This window comes from Pithys albifrons, chromosome 1 (assembly GCF_047495875.1).
Source record: "Pithys albifrons albifrons isolate INPA30051 chromosome 1, PitAlb_v1, whole genome shotgun sequence".
Taxonomy (NCBI): Eukaryota; Metazoa; Chordata; class Aves; order Passeriformes; family Thamnophilidae; genus Pithys; species Pithys albifrons.
The window spans coordinates 45,480,104-45,497,513 of NC_092458.1; the positions used below are offsets into that span (position 1 = coordinate 45,480,104).

Sequence of the window (17,410 nt, forward strand, 5' to 3'; positions counted from 1 at the left end):
ATCTAAGTCTTGTAACTATATTTTGAGAAGGAGACCGCTTTGCTTTTGTGGTTAGGCTTTGTTTTTTTCTTCCTTGGTGGTATAGGGTGTTATTTTCTCCAAAACTATGAATTTTTGTTAGTATGTGATTTGATCATTTAAAAAATAATATGGTGCTTGTCTTCGAAATTACTGTTGCAATGCACAGATGGTTATGGTGCAAAGAGCTGGATATTTGGTGTGAACTGTGGGATTTTAAAAATTATTTTGCATTCAGTACTGCTGCCAGTTGTTTGGCTGCCTCTTGCTTATACAAAAATGTTGCATGTTGATTATCCATAGCCTAGGTATGGCTGCTTGCCCTTGGGCACCTGATGGCACAGTTCATGGAGAGCTATGCTGGTGAGCATCCATTGCTGAAGGCGGTGGCTGTTCTGGAGAGATGCCCAAAGCTGCTGTGTATGTAGTGAGCTGGACCAAGGCAGAGCTACTTTGCTCTCCTCGAGATATTTCCCAAGGATAGGTATGTCCCAAGACTCGAAACCAAGCATGACCTTCATGATTTACGGTTGAAATGCAGGCAGAATTTTCCTCAGTCTGCTTTGTGTTCATTCTCCCTGTTTTTATATGAAATCAGTTATACCATTGCAAAAAAAGAAATTACAAATGTTGCTGAAAACAACTGTTTGAGTGTGGCATTTTTAAGTGTTTTGGAACTGAGACACAACCTGGGCACTGTGTTATCTTTCTGGAAGGGAGAAAGAGGATTGTCTGAGGCTGCACTAGTTTTGAAGGGAAAAGTGAACTGAACATGTCCTTCCAGTCCTTGGTAGTGTGCGGACTCTAACTTTAGCATCAAAGTATAATAATGGTAATCGTGGATTGGACATGTAGTTCTGCTGATGCAATCTGGGGAGTCCTGGATGATTAATGTCATATATGTTTATTGGTGGTTTGGTCACAGGTGATGGGAAACTACAGAAATCTGTTCCTCCTTCTGTTTCGTCATGTGATTCTTATTCTTTGTTTGTATATAAAAATCTGAATCTTGAAATTTCCTTTTGGCATATATTTTATATCTCAGATGGATTATACATGCTTACATAACCATACCACATACGCACAGAAGAAAAATCCCAAACTAGTGAATTATTACTTTGCTTTTCACGTCTTGAAAGTTTACTAAGTCTTTGACAGAGCAGTTGTTCTGAGCTACTGAAGTCCCCTAGGTGTAGTCTAATAGCATGTGCTAATAGTGGCACATGATTTGGCACTCAAGTAATGCAGATCTTTATTTTCAGATGAAAACATACTGTAACTTTTCTGGTGTCTGTATAAGCTGTGGCTATAGCTGTTGTTATGCCAGTCGGCATCCCAAGTGTAGGAAACCTGTGGCACAGGCACTGATTTAAAATACAGTTTGTATTATGGAAAAGAAATATTAGCAAGATAAACAGTGAGAATTAACTATTAACTATTTGTATTTCTGTGGTATAGTACTTAAATAGGAAGCTGCTGTGTTTTTTACCTCTTCAGAATGTCAGGAGTATTTGGAGGTTTCAAGTAGGTTAGCAAATACATATAAATACACAATACATTTTTTGCAAACATACTTATATACATATTCATGATTAGGTGTTCTGGAAAAAAATGCATTTCTTACTGAGCAGCTTAGAAGGAAAATGGAATTTGGAGGTTTTTTGTCTAGAGTTGCATGAGTGATAAAACTTGTGTGAAACTTCCCTGAACTCTGGGTCTTAAAAATTTGTGTCACTGGAATGGAATCTTCTTGTTACTAAAGTGTTAATGGTTGGAGAAATCTTATATAGAGAGAGGAAAAAAGAACTCAGAATGGTAGACTAACCTAGGTTGGAGAGTGTCTCTGAAAGCAATTCATGTCGTCTGGTCCCTGCTCGGTGAGGATGCCCTGACTCTTGGGTAGTGTTGAACATTCCCAGGGATGGAGATTGTGACCTTTTTAGGCAATCTGTTACAGTTTTTTATGACCTTTAGCATAAAACCTTTTTCCTTTCCTGATTTCAGTTGCTGCAATTATGACCTTTACCTTCTACCCTATTCCTGCTCACCTCTGAGAGGAGCTGGGCTCTGTTGTCTTTGCACTGTATTAACTAGTTGTAGACACCACTAAGTTCCCTACCAACCCTTCTCTTCTTTAGGCTGAACAGTTCCAACTCTCACAGCCTGCCCGCAAGTACCACGTAGTCCAGCCCTTGACCAGCTTAGTGACCTGTCCTGGTCTCTTATCTGTTGTGTTTGTCTGCCTTGTACTGGGAAGCACAGTACTGGACCCAGTACTCCAGATGTCTCACCAGTGCTGAGCAGAGAGGAAGGATCATCTCCTTCAGCCTGCTGGTGATGCTCTTCCCAGTGCAGTCCAGAAGGCTGTTGGCCTTTTCCTTGAGGCCTCATCTCTTGCTCATGGTTGACTTTTCATCCACCTGGACCCCAGCTTCTTTTCTGCCAAGTTGCTTTCCAGTCAGCATGTGCTGGTGCTTGGTGTTATCCCTCCCCAAGTGCAGGACCTGCCATTTGCTTTTGCTGTTCCTGCCAAAGCATTACTCCAGTTTGCTGAGATCTCTCTGAATGGCGGTGCTGCCCTTGAGTGTGTTCACTGCTTCCCCAGATTTTGTCACCTGCAAACCTGCTGAAACTGTGTCTCATCCTATCAGTTTTAATGATGTTGTGTTACAGTATTGGCACTTAGAAATTGGCTGCTATAGGGGGAGCCCCTTATACTGAGCTGGGTTGTAGACTGAGGATCAGAAGAGCTCAGGCAAAACAGACATCAGAAGGCTTGATCAGAAGGCTCACAACTTAGGGAGTTTATTCAAGATAGGTTAACAGACAGCTCTTCACAGCTCATATTAGAAGTAGATAGTTCCTAGAAGTTCCTATTACATCACCTCACATCCTAGTAGATCTAGATCTAAGCCGTAATATCCACACCTTTTGTGCACTCTCACATCCAACATGCTACCACATAGTTAGTTAACCAATTCACCTTGCATACACCACAGCCTCTCATTAGTCACAAGCCACCACACATACTCCAGGTAGCTCTGTTCTCTTTAAGGTAGAACTCCAAACAGCTTTCCTTAAGGGATGCACTTACACTCATCCCTACAGGCTGCTAGTAGGACTTTGAATAGCAGGTGAATTTATCATGAGGCCAGTGGTCTAGCTGGTTTTTCGCCTGCGTTGTAGTCCAATAATTGGAGGTGAAGAACAATTTATCTAGTGTATGTGATAAAACATAGTGGGGTTTTTTGCTTAAGCTAACAATTTTAACCCTTAGTTTTCTAGACTGCTCATCTATTATTTTTCTGGTTTTCTTTTAAAATATAAAGTAGTAGGAAATTTTGATCATGCTGCTTCCTTGTACCTCTCCCCACATGCTGTTTGCAACTTTGGTGGCAGGGTTTCCTGTTGGCGTGTGAAAGAAAACCCTAAGCTTAAGCTTGTTCTCACAGGAAGGAATCGCTAAAAATGACAAAGCTGGTGCACTGGAGTGTGAGCAAGCAAGCAAAACCTCACAGATACACCTGTTTTAAAGTCAATAAGAGTGCACAAAAGAGGATTCAGTTTCTGGAATCCTCTGCTACTTCCCTGAGAAAAATCTTACGAAGAGCCATTAGCTTTACACAAAGAAGTTAGCAAGAAAAATAAATGGCAAGTGTAGTTTTCCATTTGCTCTATTTTGCATAGCTGTGTGGTCTTTTTAAAGAAATACTGTGTAGAATACTAGTTTTACACTTTGGGGTTTGTTGATGTCTTCCGTGGTGTCAGTAAGCTAGATGGTCTTCCCTATCATTAATACTTCAATGTTTTCATTTCTGAGGAGCAGAGAAAACATAAATGCATCAGGGTGAGTTGTGGTAAACATGTATTCATTTTCCTTTCCTACTTTTTTCTCTTCCTGCTATTTCCTTTTCATTCCTGTTAGTCTGGCCTTGTCTTTCACAAGTGTTTATTGATGTTTGTTACTGCTTTTAACAGCCTTGCTGTCTTATGTGACTATAACATAGAAGAGAAGAAAAAAGTTACATAGTTGCTGTATATCAGTGAATGCTTATGATAATGGATTTTTAATACCCTTTTCAGACAGTGCATCCCTTTGGCACAGTATATGAGACAAGTGAAGCATTCTCTGACCATTACCCATTAGAGTATATCTAGATAGCCAAGATCCTTATTGCCAAAACTATATTAACATTGCATGATGAAATTGTAATAATAGTAAAAAAATTGTTTGCAAGGTCTTGTTTATGCAATAGAAGAAATTCCTGGTATTAGTTGTGGTGTCTCTCAGGGTGTGACTAATTGGATATAACCAAATCCCAAGAGATCAGAGGTATTTATAAGTGTCTATACATAGTAATAACAACTTCTGCATGTGATTACTTTTGAGAGTGTCTCCATTTTCATGTGTCCTTTTACTGTACTAAAAAGATTTTCATTTTAGTTTGGAGAATAGTGTTATTTTGAGTGCATTCACTGCTGTTCATTGCTACCATACAGCCTGTATACAGATTTACACTTACAAATTTACGTTTATTTTGTTATGTACCGTGAGTTGAGATGTATTAAAATAGAAAAAAGACATATACATGGGCCAAGTACTGACTTTTATATTTCACTAGGGATCACAACCAATTAGATCATCAGCTCCACAGACTTTGTAATGACCTAGATGTGCCAGTATTAGAGTTCAGTGGTATCTGGAAACTTCATCTGACTAGAGTTAGCAATAGCCTTGCCTCTCTGAGAAAATAAATCTAGCCAGGGGAACACAGAGTTCTGCATGAGGGAACTGCCTTTTGTCACTCCTGTTGTTGTTTTGGGGGGACACGAGTCACAAAGCTTTTGTACGAAGTCAGTTTTAAAGAAGCTGGAGGAATGACTGCTATTGTGTATAGATTTTTTTTTCAATGTAAAAGACTACTGTATTATCTTGTACTGAGGAATAAAAATGTCTTTTTCTTACGTTCTCTTTTGTTCTTGACACCTAAAACTTTATGATAATAATTCATACTGCTTTTCATCTTTAAGTAATTTTGCAGACGTCATCTATGATAGCTGATCTGAAAAACATCCTTAAAAAGTAGAGAATTTGTTGTAATTAGTCATATTTTGTGGGGGGTTTAATCCTAATTTTCTGTTGGAAAATGTTTATTTTATAGATGTTTTTAGGAACAATTGAAGTAAATATCAAAGCTCTGGCACACTCCCAGCCTGCATAAACTGACTATTTTTGTTCTTTTTGTGGTCCTGGTGGTAAGTTAAAGCAGATGTTTTGTCTTCACTGTGAACCGGGATGAATCTTAGTGCTAAAGGCAGTTTTCTTTGCAGGTCCATTGATTCTCTTCTTGAAGCCTTTCTGTAATAGATATGATCAAGATGAAATGATTTTTTGAGGTAATCATGATGGTGCAAATTGCTAGGGAGAGACTAGATGATCGCTGGATGTTTCCTCTATCCTAATTTTCACAATTTATGTGAATTTTCCATTGATGGCTCTTTAGGTGGCAACGGAGAAAATGAAACTGTGAAAGCAGGGGAGGACCAGGCGATGAGGATCCTGATCTGGCACACACTGACAGTAGTGGAGGAAAAGGACAGATGCTTTCCTAGCTATGCCAGCCTTTTCTGCTAAATTCTCTCAGTTTGGGAATGTCTCAGTAAACACCATGGTTTGTGGGGAAATGCCTTCGGGATGGTGGCAGCTTCGGCTCAAGCTAATGTTGACCAGCTGCTTGAAGCTTAGTATTAGTTTAATTTAGTGTTAATGCCCTCACTTCTATGGAAGAAGTATCTTGTCTTGGTCTGCCTTGGGAGATGGGAGGGGAGAGGATGATTCAGGCAGAAAGCTGAGCCCAGAGAGGTAGAACTTGACACAGCCACTTGTCTTTGCCCTTCTGAAGAGGAGGGGAGAGCATGTTACGACTGTATGTTATGACTGTCTGCTCAGCCTTCTATCCTGAGAATTTATTCTCCTTATCTTTCCTGAATCTGAAAACTTTGGTAGTCTGAGGGTGGTGAGTACAAAGTATGAAAAAGCTCAGAAGACACACAGGCACTGCTGGCATGCTTTCAGGCATGGTGGGCCTCAGGAGGCTTGTCAAGTGCATCTTCTGTGAGACTTCTGCATCCTTGGTACAGCCTAGGGTTGGTACAGCCTAGAGATGTTCGTTTTGAAGTTACAGAATAGTAAGAAGATGTTTGTGAATGTCATCCCTGGATATTAATACAAATGTTCTGCGTTTAGATAATACAGTCCTCCTGAACTCATTCAGTAGTGTTTTCTTGTGGGCTCTTTTCAAATGCTGATAAGAAAAGCAACACGGAAGAAAATACAGTATTATTTCTTTCAGTACATGTTTGAAAGATCTTACTTGGTATTTGCTGACATACTGCAGGTTAAGATGTTTCCAGTTAAGCTTGTGGCTCTTTGGTGAATTTGCTTGTTATGAAGCCAGACCTCTCTGCTTTTCATTTTGAAATGGTGCTGGCTTGTTCTAATCCTTCTCTGCTTGTCAAAGCCCTTTAAACTGCTGGCCTCAGTCCACGAGATTTTTCCATATGAGAGGGTGACTTTAACATATTTGATGCCCTTAAGATTTAGAGGCCTGTCGAGATTTCCTGAGTGCTTGACACTTGTATTTTAGTGTGCCTGCTGTGCACAGTGGGATGTGGAAGCAAACAGGCGGATGGATCACCAGACCAATCTCACTTTATTGTCACTTGGTCACTTGATAAAGGAAAGAGAGATGAAAAAAGTGAACTGCCTCCATGGTTTGGGTTGGAAAATGCAGCTGGAAAAGCGGAATAATCTGACTGTAATGCATGAGCTGTGATTAAGAATAAAAGTGATGGAGCTGATGAAAATGGCCCTTAAATGCAAGAAGCTGCCCCTGTTAGCCCTCCCCAGCTGTAAAGCTTTGGTTGGGTACCTGGGCCTGATGGGCCGAGAAGGGGAAATAAATGTGCCTGTGCTGAATGTGGCCCTGCTGGGAGCAGTTTGTTTTTTAACCCTTTGATGTGCATTTCCGGTGTGGGTTTGTACAAATACCTGCATGCATTTTTTAAAATTTAATTATTTTTGTTTTGAAACTAAGCCATGCAGGATCTAGTAGAGCAGACATTGTTTTCACTTCCATATTTTCTCATGTTACTTGTAACACTGGTTTTTGTTCTTTTTAAACTGTAAATGTACACTTAGGGGACTTTTATTTTCAGTGGTTTACTTTTTTATTATCTATAAAACTTGGTCTTTGTAACCAAAATTTATGATTTTTATTGACTTATATTACTTTATTCCATGTATATTAAAATTGGTTTGATTTCATTCTCTCCCCTCAAGAGGCTAACATTTATTTTGTTTCTCTGATCTTTAATTCATTGTCTTATGAAAATAATCAAGTTATAACCTGCTTCATATTATAAAATTGAATTACAGTTAATTAAAAATAGATATTTGTAATGGTTATTTTAGCAGAATCTTTATTGTGATAACCCCTATGGAGTTGCATCCTGTAGAGCTATCATTAGGATGATGACATTGGCTACTTTTTTTGCTCTTTTTTGTTTTCCTTTTTTGCATTTGTGGGAGTCTGAGTTGTTTGCAGTATTCCCTATGTTTATTACAAAGAATGTTACAGCTACCTCTGCTTTTAGTAAAACTGTTTTCAGAATGTCAACACGAAATGATATTTACTGTTCACCTCTGGACTGCTGTCAGTACTTTGATTGCGTGTGGTGGTGGTACTAACTGAAATTTGCTCCTGTGGTGATGCTCTTATGATTGCTTCCTCTTTGGTAACAAAACCTTTAAAATAGGAGAGCATCATGTGCAACAAGTTTTGTTTTGATGGTGTTATGGAGCAGGTAGCACCAGCCACCTCTACTGCTAGCAGTGAATTCAGGATACTGAAAACTCAAAATATGGAGAACAGAGAACATTTGTATCTAATGAATAAACAGGTGAACAATTTCAAATATAGAAGACATAATTAGCTTTATATTAAAACCCCCCTTGAAATCTTTCCTAGTGGTGGGTTTAATAAACAGCAACATGAAGTCAACATTTGTCTTTCTAGTGGAAATAGAGGCAGTTTCAGTGAAACTGAAAGGGCTGTTGGAATAGTGTCAGTAGATGAGTGGTCAGCACAAAAAGGAACCTCAAGAAAGGGGTCAAAGGGAGAGCTGTGATAAGAGGAGTGATGAGGGTAGGTGGGACAAGTCACAGAGGAGTGTTGCATTTGCAAGCTCTACATAGCTTTGTTTCAGATTGTAATTCGAAACTGTTTTAAATCCAGTGAATATAAGGGAATGAAATGTGCGACTGCTTACTCCATGGGGTGAGCAGATCTGCTTAACAGCCTCCCAGCCCGCAACTCTGTGGCTGAAGGTGCCAGTTGTGGCATCAATGCAGGGGTGTGCATGGGGGCAGCTGTTGGAGAGACTGCCAGTTTGCTTACCAGAAGCCTGTCCTGGAAGTGAGGGAGGTGGACAGGGAGGTAGGTTCAGTGGTCGAGAGGGAAGCATTTCCCTGCCTGGGCCAGGTGTCAGGGGGAGCAGGGACTGGCGGTGGCTGTGCCTCAAGGGTGGCTGCAGGGATCATGAACCTGAGAGAGATGGAAGGACACTTACGGCTTGAGACTTGTACAACTGCAATGTTTCTCTGTTGGTTGACACGGAAAGAAGAAACTGTGTCACCAAAGGAAGCAGTTGGTAGAAAAGGCTGGGGAAACACGGTGGCATTAATGGTACGTGATGGGCAATGGCTCAAAATCAGTATGATTATAGTAGCAGAAGCTGTTTGCTCTTTCTTACGTAAACAGATTACAGAAATATTTTTCAATAGGTAATTAATTTAGGAGCTTCCTCATAATTTCAAAATACCAGGGAGGCGTATTCCTGTCAGTAAGCAGAGATTGGATTTAGCCCGAGGTGTGTTGTCAGCTAAAGTGTGTCTCCTATTACCAGTTAAACCACTTCATGGTTTAAACACAAGTCTGTACCATGTCAGGTGTTACCTGTAAATCAAAAAAAGCAATCAAAGGTAACTGATAGAAAACCAAAAGTTTTGATTGTTGAATAGTTGTTGAATTGAATCCTCAGAAGTGATGGGTCTTGTTGTTCATGTAATTTGTGGTGTTCTTAGTCAGGACAGTTTGTAGGGGTTATGGATCATGGTGGTCAGGGAAGGATGTTTTTATGTGTCTTGGGTAGAAGTCTTTGAGGCTAGCCAAAGGTATTCTTACTGTAAAACAGTATCCATATTGTCACATTGTTTTTGCTACACCTGGAATATTTGGGGGGGTGAGAATGGGGAGGATGGGGAGATGAAAAAGTTTCTCCTCAGTTGTAATTACCTTTGGTATTTGTGTCTCTTATTGTTATTAAATTATTGATTAATGGCGTCTATTATTTTATTTGTTACACCTTCTTCCCTGAAAGATGATTAAATATGATGAGTCAAAATTTCTACCTTGTAATAGGAATGGCAGGAACATAAATTTGGAGTTGATTTGTTCCACTGGGGTGACACAGAGTACAGGGTCAGCAGCCTGGCCAAGCTGAGTGAAAATCTTTGGTCCTTACAATTGTGTGTTTCTCCATGAAATGCAGGATTTTTTCTTTATAGTGTTTTTGTCTCCTGTTTATTAAACGAAGCAATATGACTTCCTTACCATCCTCAGTTTCTTTGTGATTTGTTTTATGGTGATGTCAATGTAACAGATGAGCTTTTGTATACAGGAAGCTTAACATGGGCGTTGTCACCAGTTTCTGCTTGACAATAGTATTTAACCAGTTCAAGTTACTTTCTTGTTTTTCTTTTCTTTTTTTTTCCCTCCAAGCTCTTGTAAAAATGGTCTGCTTTTCCAAATCGACCTGGCTCCATTGAAAGTGACGACTTCTCAAGTCTTAGAATTTGGAGGGTTTGTTCAGGAGAACAAAGGGACCCAAGACTTCTTTGAAAAAAGAAAGCTCTTAAAACTTGTAGTATGCTTCACTTTGCAGACAGCTAAGTACCATTTTATTTAAAATACATTTTGACCAAAAGCAGTTGCTAGTCTGGCTGCAGTGACAGTGACTCAGGCCCTCACATTGCCTCTTTCTCCTTCAGCTACAGAACCATGAAGGGCAGCAAGCACAGGTGTAGGTGTCCATCAGTAGGTGAGATGAACCCGCCAACTGGCAAGAACTTTTATCTGCTAAAGTTGTTCTTCAGGTCATCATTTCTGGGCTGTGAATGTGAATAATTGCTGAGCCACAGTTAAGGGGGTTGTTTGTCCATGTTGGTCTGCAGAAGGAAGTGGCACTGGCTTACTGCATGCAGATGGCCAGTCCTGCAAGCTGCTGCAGTCATCTCAGTAGGAGACTGGAAAGTACCAATTACCTTTGGAAATCAGACTACTGTAGTCAGATTTGCAGATTAATCTTGACATGGAATATTGCATGAAATAATACATTGAATTATTCCCCAACTGTCCCTGTCCCCCCAAAAAATCTAAGTGATGGGGGAACTGTCAGATAGGGGAGAAGCAAATATCTTCTGTCCAAGCAAGGACAGGGAAATAACCAGGCCAACTGAGTATCCTGTCAAAAATAAGAGGGCTACTAGAACAGGGAGAGAAACAATGAAGCCTAGAGAGGCTGATGGGATATGACCAGGTATGTATTGGGTGGATTTCCAAACACATGTACCACTTCCTAAGGTTAATCATGGCTCGTGCTGAGCATTAGCTTGTGCTGAGAAGCTTCAAATGCTGGGATGGACAGTTTTTGATGAAAATTCTCCAGGAATAATACTGAGATAAATTTTACTCTCTTCGATCCTCTGAAAGGCATCAAGAGCATGAGTACAGTTCAATGACTTTCTCTGGATTTCAAATAATTACTAAAAGATTTGTTGTAGCTGCTGAATCTGGTCGTGAACCTGTTTCACACTGGTCAGTGTCTGATGGGAATACTGTGTTTATAGATTTGGGATTTCTCCCTTTTCTGAACCTTTTACTTACGATATGCAGTGGGATAATTATTAGTAATAATGCCAGTCTGCACTTTCAGGAAAAGATAGAATAGACTAGGAGAAAAGACATTAAAAATTATTAATTGAAACACTTGTGGTCAATTGATCAATTTAAGAGAGTGTACCTTCCTATTAACACAGGCACTCATCACCCACATTTGTAGGATGCTAGCCAAATAGGCTCCTTAAAATGATTAAGGATATCACTGGTGTCATGTCGTGCCCCTGGTTTAGAGCCTGAATATGCACCTACACATTCACATAGATAGATACTATACTGTTTTCTTGAAAAAACGTTGGGATGTTTCTGAAATAAAGGAAAAGAAGGGGTCCAAATTATCATGAATGCAGTATTGAAATTTGTTGTGGGTTGTGTAAAGGTAGGAGTAGGAGCTGAACATTACTACTCACTCCGAAGAGCACAGTGCATTCAGCTTGTGACTTTCTTTTTTCTTGGAAGCATAACTCTGAGCCCAAAAATTAGGATGGTTGGATTTCTTCAGTGTAAATCACAGTTTTGGAACAGCAGTGGCTTGTTTCTTCCCAATTTTTGGGTAAACTGTGGAAGCCTGTCTTCTTGCAGAGGCTTTGGCTGTGCTAAGATAGAGAGGTCAAAAACACCTCATGCTTATTGTCACCTCTGTTTTGGAGGAGCAAAATAAGTTTGTTTGAGCAGTTTGTGTTTTTGCTAACTTGTCTTGTGTTGGTTGACATAGTGAGGTGGAACTTGCACGTGGGCACTTTTGAGGAGGTGATCATCTCCAGGCTGGGGCTTAGTGAAACAAGACGTTTACTCTTGCTGCCTGTGTGAGCTGCAGAGACATCAACACCAATTTTACAACCACCTTCTGGTGATGTATAAACTTACAGCTAGTTTAACTTCTTCTGCTTTGTGTGGGAACGATTTTGTTCCTTCTTTGAAAGGAAGTTTAATGGGCACAACTTCTCTGTTTGTGCTTATTTTAAGTGGTTTTGCTGTGAAAGTTGGCACAGAGCACTTGTCACTGTGGTAAAGGAAGAGCTGCACAACATTTTGTCCACAGTGGGATGGTGGTTAGTGCCATTCTTTTAACTTTTTTACAACATCTTGCACAGTGTAAAGGGAAAAAAAACATGCCAGGGTTTATATAAGCTGCCACATATAAACAGTGTTATATTTTTTCATGCTCTCTAATTTTTCCATTGTCTCGGTGTTCCTTCTGAAGGCAGTTATGAGGAGACTCTTTACAAAGTTCTAAGCCACATAAGGGTAGTGTTTGCTATCCGAGACAGCACTAATCTGTTTCAGACATTCGTATGTTTAGACTTTTTTTCAGGCTAAACCACTGGTAGCTGTGCTCACCACAGCTGGGTTGACCAGGAGCAGATTTTGGCACAAGCGTGCAATGAAATTGTGTTCACTCCTTTGGACTTGGAGCATGAGGCCTTAGGTGTTCATCCACCTTCCCTTAGATCAGGTAGTCTGGAGGTTGCCATCACACAGAGAAACATCAGGTGCACAGTCCATGTAGAAATTGATGCTCCAGTGAGTACTCCTAAGGAAACTGGTTCTTAAGCTCTGGTTATTTAATTTACAACTGCATTTTAGTGTGAGGATTACTTGTTCTGGTGTCTCTGGGATTCAGCAGCCTCCTAACAGAAAATGGAAATCCTTGTTTTATTCCTGAATGGGTTAGAATATAAAAGATGATACTGCTACTTCGAGAAGAGATAAAAAGTACTGCTGCCTGTAGCACAGGTAGAGCTGGCTTGATTCTGGACTGAGCATAAACCTTCCTTGAGTAAAGGCATTAAACCAGAAGGGAGTGTGACAGCATTTGATAATGCTAATCTGTATTATCAGGGCAAAATAAGAGTAGGAAACCTATTTTTGGGTTTTCTGTGTGCAACGTCTATAGTGTCAATCCAGTCTCCTGATGGAAGATCTGCTGGAGAGGTTGGTCTTTATCTGTTACCCCACTGTGATGATATGGAGGATTCACTGGCAAGTCTCTTCCCTCTTTCCGTACTTGAAGCACAAGCAGTTTTCCTTGAGGGTTACAGTCCTTTTCATTTTCAGTTTGAATTCATTTTTAATACACTTAATCCCATTTGTTTTATCTGAAGTACAAACAAAATGCAGAAACACAATATACATAATTCCAATCTGAAATTAGGGATATACAGTTTTAAATATTACTGGTGGGGATATCCAGTTTTAAATATTACTGGTTTATTGTTTCCTTCAGATGTTCATAAGCCCTTGTGAGTACAAATCTTGGATAATTGTTATCTGGAAAGTAACAAACACTGTTTTGCTGAAGAAAGTCAGGGGTAAAATGAAATCTGAAGGGGAAAAGATGACTTTTTTTTTAATTGAAGTTCTTTATGGATTCAGAAACATAATTACATTTAACAGCTTGGCTGAAAAGCCTGTGTTTTGAGTAATAGATTAGAAAATGTTCTTTCAGCAGATTATTTTAGACAATTATTTACCAAAAAAGAGTAATTCACAAAAAATATGTGACTATATGTGAGCATGTGTTTATATTAACATAGACATATATGTATATATATGTGTGTGTGTGTGTGTGTGTATAAAGCTATAATTCTTACAACAAGAAAAGGCTCACTGAGGCCTTTGACTTAAAGAACATCGTAGCTCTATTATGTGGGTTTGAATTGTGTGCTAGTGTAAGGTGGCAAAAACCAGACTTTGTGCTGCTGTGTTTGTGCACTGTAACATGAACATTTCTGTATGTCAGAGCAGCTGTCCAAAGTGAAGTGTGACTGTGCTTATTATTATTTGTGTTATTACAATCTAATGAAAAACAATGTCATTCTGTTTAGGCTACAGTTGTGAAGGGAGTATCAAGGTTTCAGAGCTATCCATTCAGACAACTGAGTGACAAAGCTTACTGCTTCCAAAACAACAAGTCAAGGAGGATGCAGTATTTTGGTATGTTTTCCTCTTCTCCCTGCAATTTACTGCACTCTTCTAGACTGACCACTGATTTATTACCAAAATCCGGTCATTTAAGGACTCCACCACTACTCCAGAGTTTAACTAAGTCCTTTTCCACCTTCACAATACATCAGTGTGCGCATACACTTTCTAATTTCATTTGTGTACCTTGAAGCAGTTGCAGGGGTTTTTAAGTATTACTGAAAGATGCCAACTTTCTCCTAAACTTTATCTAATATTGTTGTCAAACCAGACCTTTAAGTTGTAGGGAGAACAAATTGTTTTTGGAATTCATCTTTAAGACTCAGAAGATCTGGGACTTATCCTTAAAGCTGTTCAGTTAAGAGTAATTCATTAATGTCAAATAAAAGACCCTGTAAAGAAGAATGTTTATTCCTCTAAGCCTTTACTGAAGGACTGTGTAAGCACTTTTTTGAAGTTTAGTGATGGAGTAAACCTTCTAAAGTGAGGAGGGGGAGGAACAGGGCATGAGGGTTGTGTGTTTGGTTAATGAATTGTTCATCTGCATTTGGCCAACTGCATGCTTTTTCCTATGGAAACCTGTTGTGAGAATGGTTTGAGGGGAAAAAACCCCAATCAACGACAAGAACCTGCTGCTGTAGGGTCAGATGAGCCAAGGATAAGTTTTCTTGTGCTGCTATGCTCCCAATGGTATTGAGATCATTCTGGTTTGGCATAAATGTATTGAGGCATCATCCCATCAGGCTCAGCTGGAACTGGGCTAGGAGTTCAGGAGGAGCTGCGTCACTCCCATCCCAGACTGCAGTCTCCTCATCCTAGGTGCCCTAGCGACTGAGCTGGTGACAGAGCTGCTGCTTCTTACTGTGAATCATGATGTACTTTAGTACATGTGTGTGTCTCCTTTCTCTATTGTAGATGTCATTCTTTGTGGGAGTCTGGATAAATATTTCAGTCTGTAGCAGTTCAAGAGAGGTAGGTGTCACCTAGCAACAAGCATCCCACTCTCCGCCTCCTGCTTCTCGTCACTTTTGTTAAAATATCTGAAAACCAAAAGTTGCAGCATTAAGTTAATTTGCAGAAATATTTTGAGCAGCTTAAGGTATTTTTGTTTTGATGTTACAGCAGAACAACAAAGATTTTGATTGAGGGGGCTTGCATCTTCATGCAGGTAACTGCCTTGTTTGAACAGTAATGACAAAGACTGGCAAAAACTTTAACTGGGGACAGAATAACCCTTATGATTGCAGTTGTTTAGTGAGTACCAGAATGCATAGCAAGTGATACTTTGGTCCTCTGAGGTCTATAAAATATGTAGAGTTATATTTAACCTAAATGGAATATGTTTTAGGCTGTATTACCTGGTTTGTCTTGTGATGTCTGCTGGTGGGTCAGTGCCTTATGTTGAAATTGAAAGTTTTTAAACTGTTTTTTACAGACAACTTTGTGGGAAAGTGTATTGGCTAGTTTCAGTAACAATAATAGACGGCTGTCAGTGTTCAGAGATCCTAGGGTCTTAGACTCGGGTTAGGAGAGATTGGCACTTGAAGTACAGTTGAGACAGGTTTTGAGATATGCTAATTCAGTGCAGTGCTGCACTGAATTTCAGCACCTCCTGTCCTCTATCAGTTTTAAATGTCAAGGTCTGTTGTGGATCTGTAGCTTGTGGTTAATGTATATTTTTCTGTAGTGTCTGTAGAATGTGTGCTTTATAGCGTTTACACATTTCCTTGCAAGAATCAGAAACATAGGGAAAAAGGACAAGTTGGTGTCTACTATTATTATCAAGGTAGCTATCCTCAACACTGAGTTGAAGATAGCCTGTGTTCCTTCATCTATGAATGGTGCTGAAACTACTTTCAGTGATCCTGCCTTAGCTCTTGGTCAGGATGGTCTTCATGAGGTTGGGAGAAGTCATGCTCTGTCTTCAGGAAAGTTTGGTGTGACTCAAGGCATTTGAAAGGGATTGCAGAAGTCAAAATGCAGATTTAAGGGATTTCAAGAAGAAAAGTGTGTACTTTAAAATAAATTACGTAAGAAGGTGACTAAGAAACACGGTTATGCCAAATAAGTGGTTTGTTATGTAGAGGTGAAATTAATTAATCCTGATTCAGTAAATGACTTAACAATTGTGTAAATTATTTGGTCTTTTCCAAATGTATGTCCCTATATCTCTCTGAATTAGAAAAGGGTAAAAATAGCACAAGGAGTAATTTGTAACTGTTTTAACGTGAATTGACTTTAAAATTATCAGTATGTAAAAGAGAAGTGAAAGTGATACTGGTGTGGACTTGTTTTGTAAATGAATTAGTGGAAGTGTAGATGTTGAAAAATGTTTTATTTTTAGAGATATGGGTAACTGCAAACATAGGGGCCTCTGTTTCTCTAGAAATATGCTCAGCATGATTGTCCCAAAACTCTTTCTCATGTTCCATGCTCTGGTCCATGAGTCTTACTCAGCTCTGCCAGTGGCTGGGCATGCTGGTCAGGGTGGGACTCCCAGGACATTTCTTCTGATTGACAAGTTTTCAAAATGGACTAGGTGTTGAAATTTATTTGGTTTTCTCTTGCTGCAGGAGAAGGAATGTAATGTTTGGTGGCATTCATAAGCTTTATAAACTCCTGGGGTCTGAAAACACTACTCTAAGGTAATGGGTAGTCTTTGGCTGACAGTGGATGTAATTCTGTGTATGCTACTTAAATTTAGTTCTTTTGGTTGAAATGGTGATTTGTTAGACACTTTGTTTTGTGATTGCTTAAAGAACCTTTTTGACCTAAAAGGTTCAAATTGGGAATATTGTGCAGTTGTCTGGTTGGGTAGATTTTCTTCTAACATAAACCTTGCTTGATGCAAAGGTAAAGGTGCTTCTGTTTATACTTTTAATGTCTGCTTTCATATTTCTGATACTAGAAACTGAGCTTTCACAGTAAGATACTGAAAATCAATGTTCAAATCAGGCTTCATGGTGGTAACTCACATGGCTGAATGGATGCACTACATCTGTAAGAATGGATGGTCCTGTGTTTTATATGCATTTCAAAGTCCTTTCATTTGAAGTAGAAGCTTTTCAGCTCTCCTGAGAGTCAGGCCAAAGATTTGCGAAGTTACCAGTTAAATGTCATTTTCAGATTAATGATTTGCTCTTAGTCTTAGGATCTTCTAGCCTGAAAAAGCTCTTCCTGGGAGGAGAATACTCCAGTGGTACAAGGATGTGGGAAATTAAGTGTTTGTTAATTTATGCAGACCTGAAGAGAATAAATTAGAAAACCCAGTTACTTGTCATTGTTAATGAAGTAGCTTTACCATGAGGAGAACTGTTGGGCATGGTTTAATAATGCAAAGCCAGCTGCAGCTGAGTCTGGTTGGATAGTGGTTTGTTAGCAGTTCTGAAACACATACCCATGTTTGCTGTGTCACCATAGCCACCGTAACATAATAGGACTCCAGTGTT

At 39.5% G+C, this 17,410-nt stretch overlaps 1 protein-coding gene across 12 annotated transcripts in view; it reads left to right on the plus strand.

Moving 5' to 3' along the window:
• KLF12 (KLF transcription factor 12) overlaps window positions 1-17,410 on the plus strand; it is a 253,225-nt gene that overhangs the window by 46,548 nt on the left and 189,267 nt on the right. For 2 of the 12 annotated variants that reach the window (XM_071550035.1, XM_071550069.1), the window contains exon 1: window positions 3,711-3,865. The exons of 9 other annotated variants lie outside the window; for them this stretch is intronic. The gene's annotated coding sequence lies outside the window, so the exon portion shown is untranslated. Of the gene's footprint in view, window positions 1-3,514; window positions 3,670-3,710; window positions 3,866-14,876; window positions 14,934-17,410 lie in introns of those variants that run through there. One more of the 12 variants, XM_071550028.1, reaches the window with a different exon arrangement.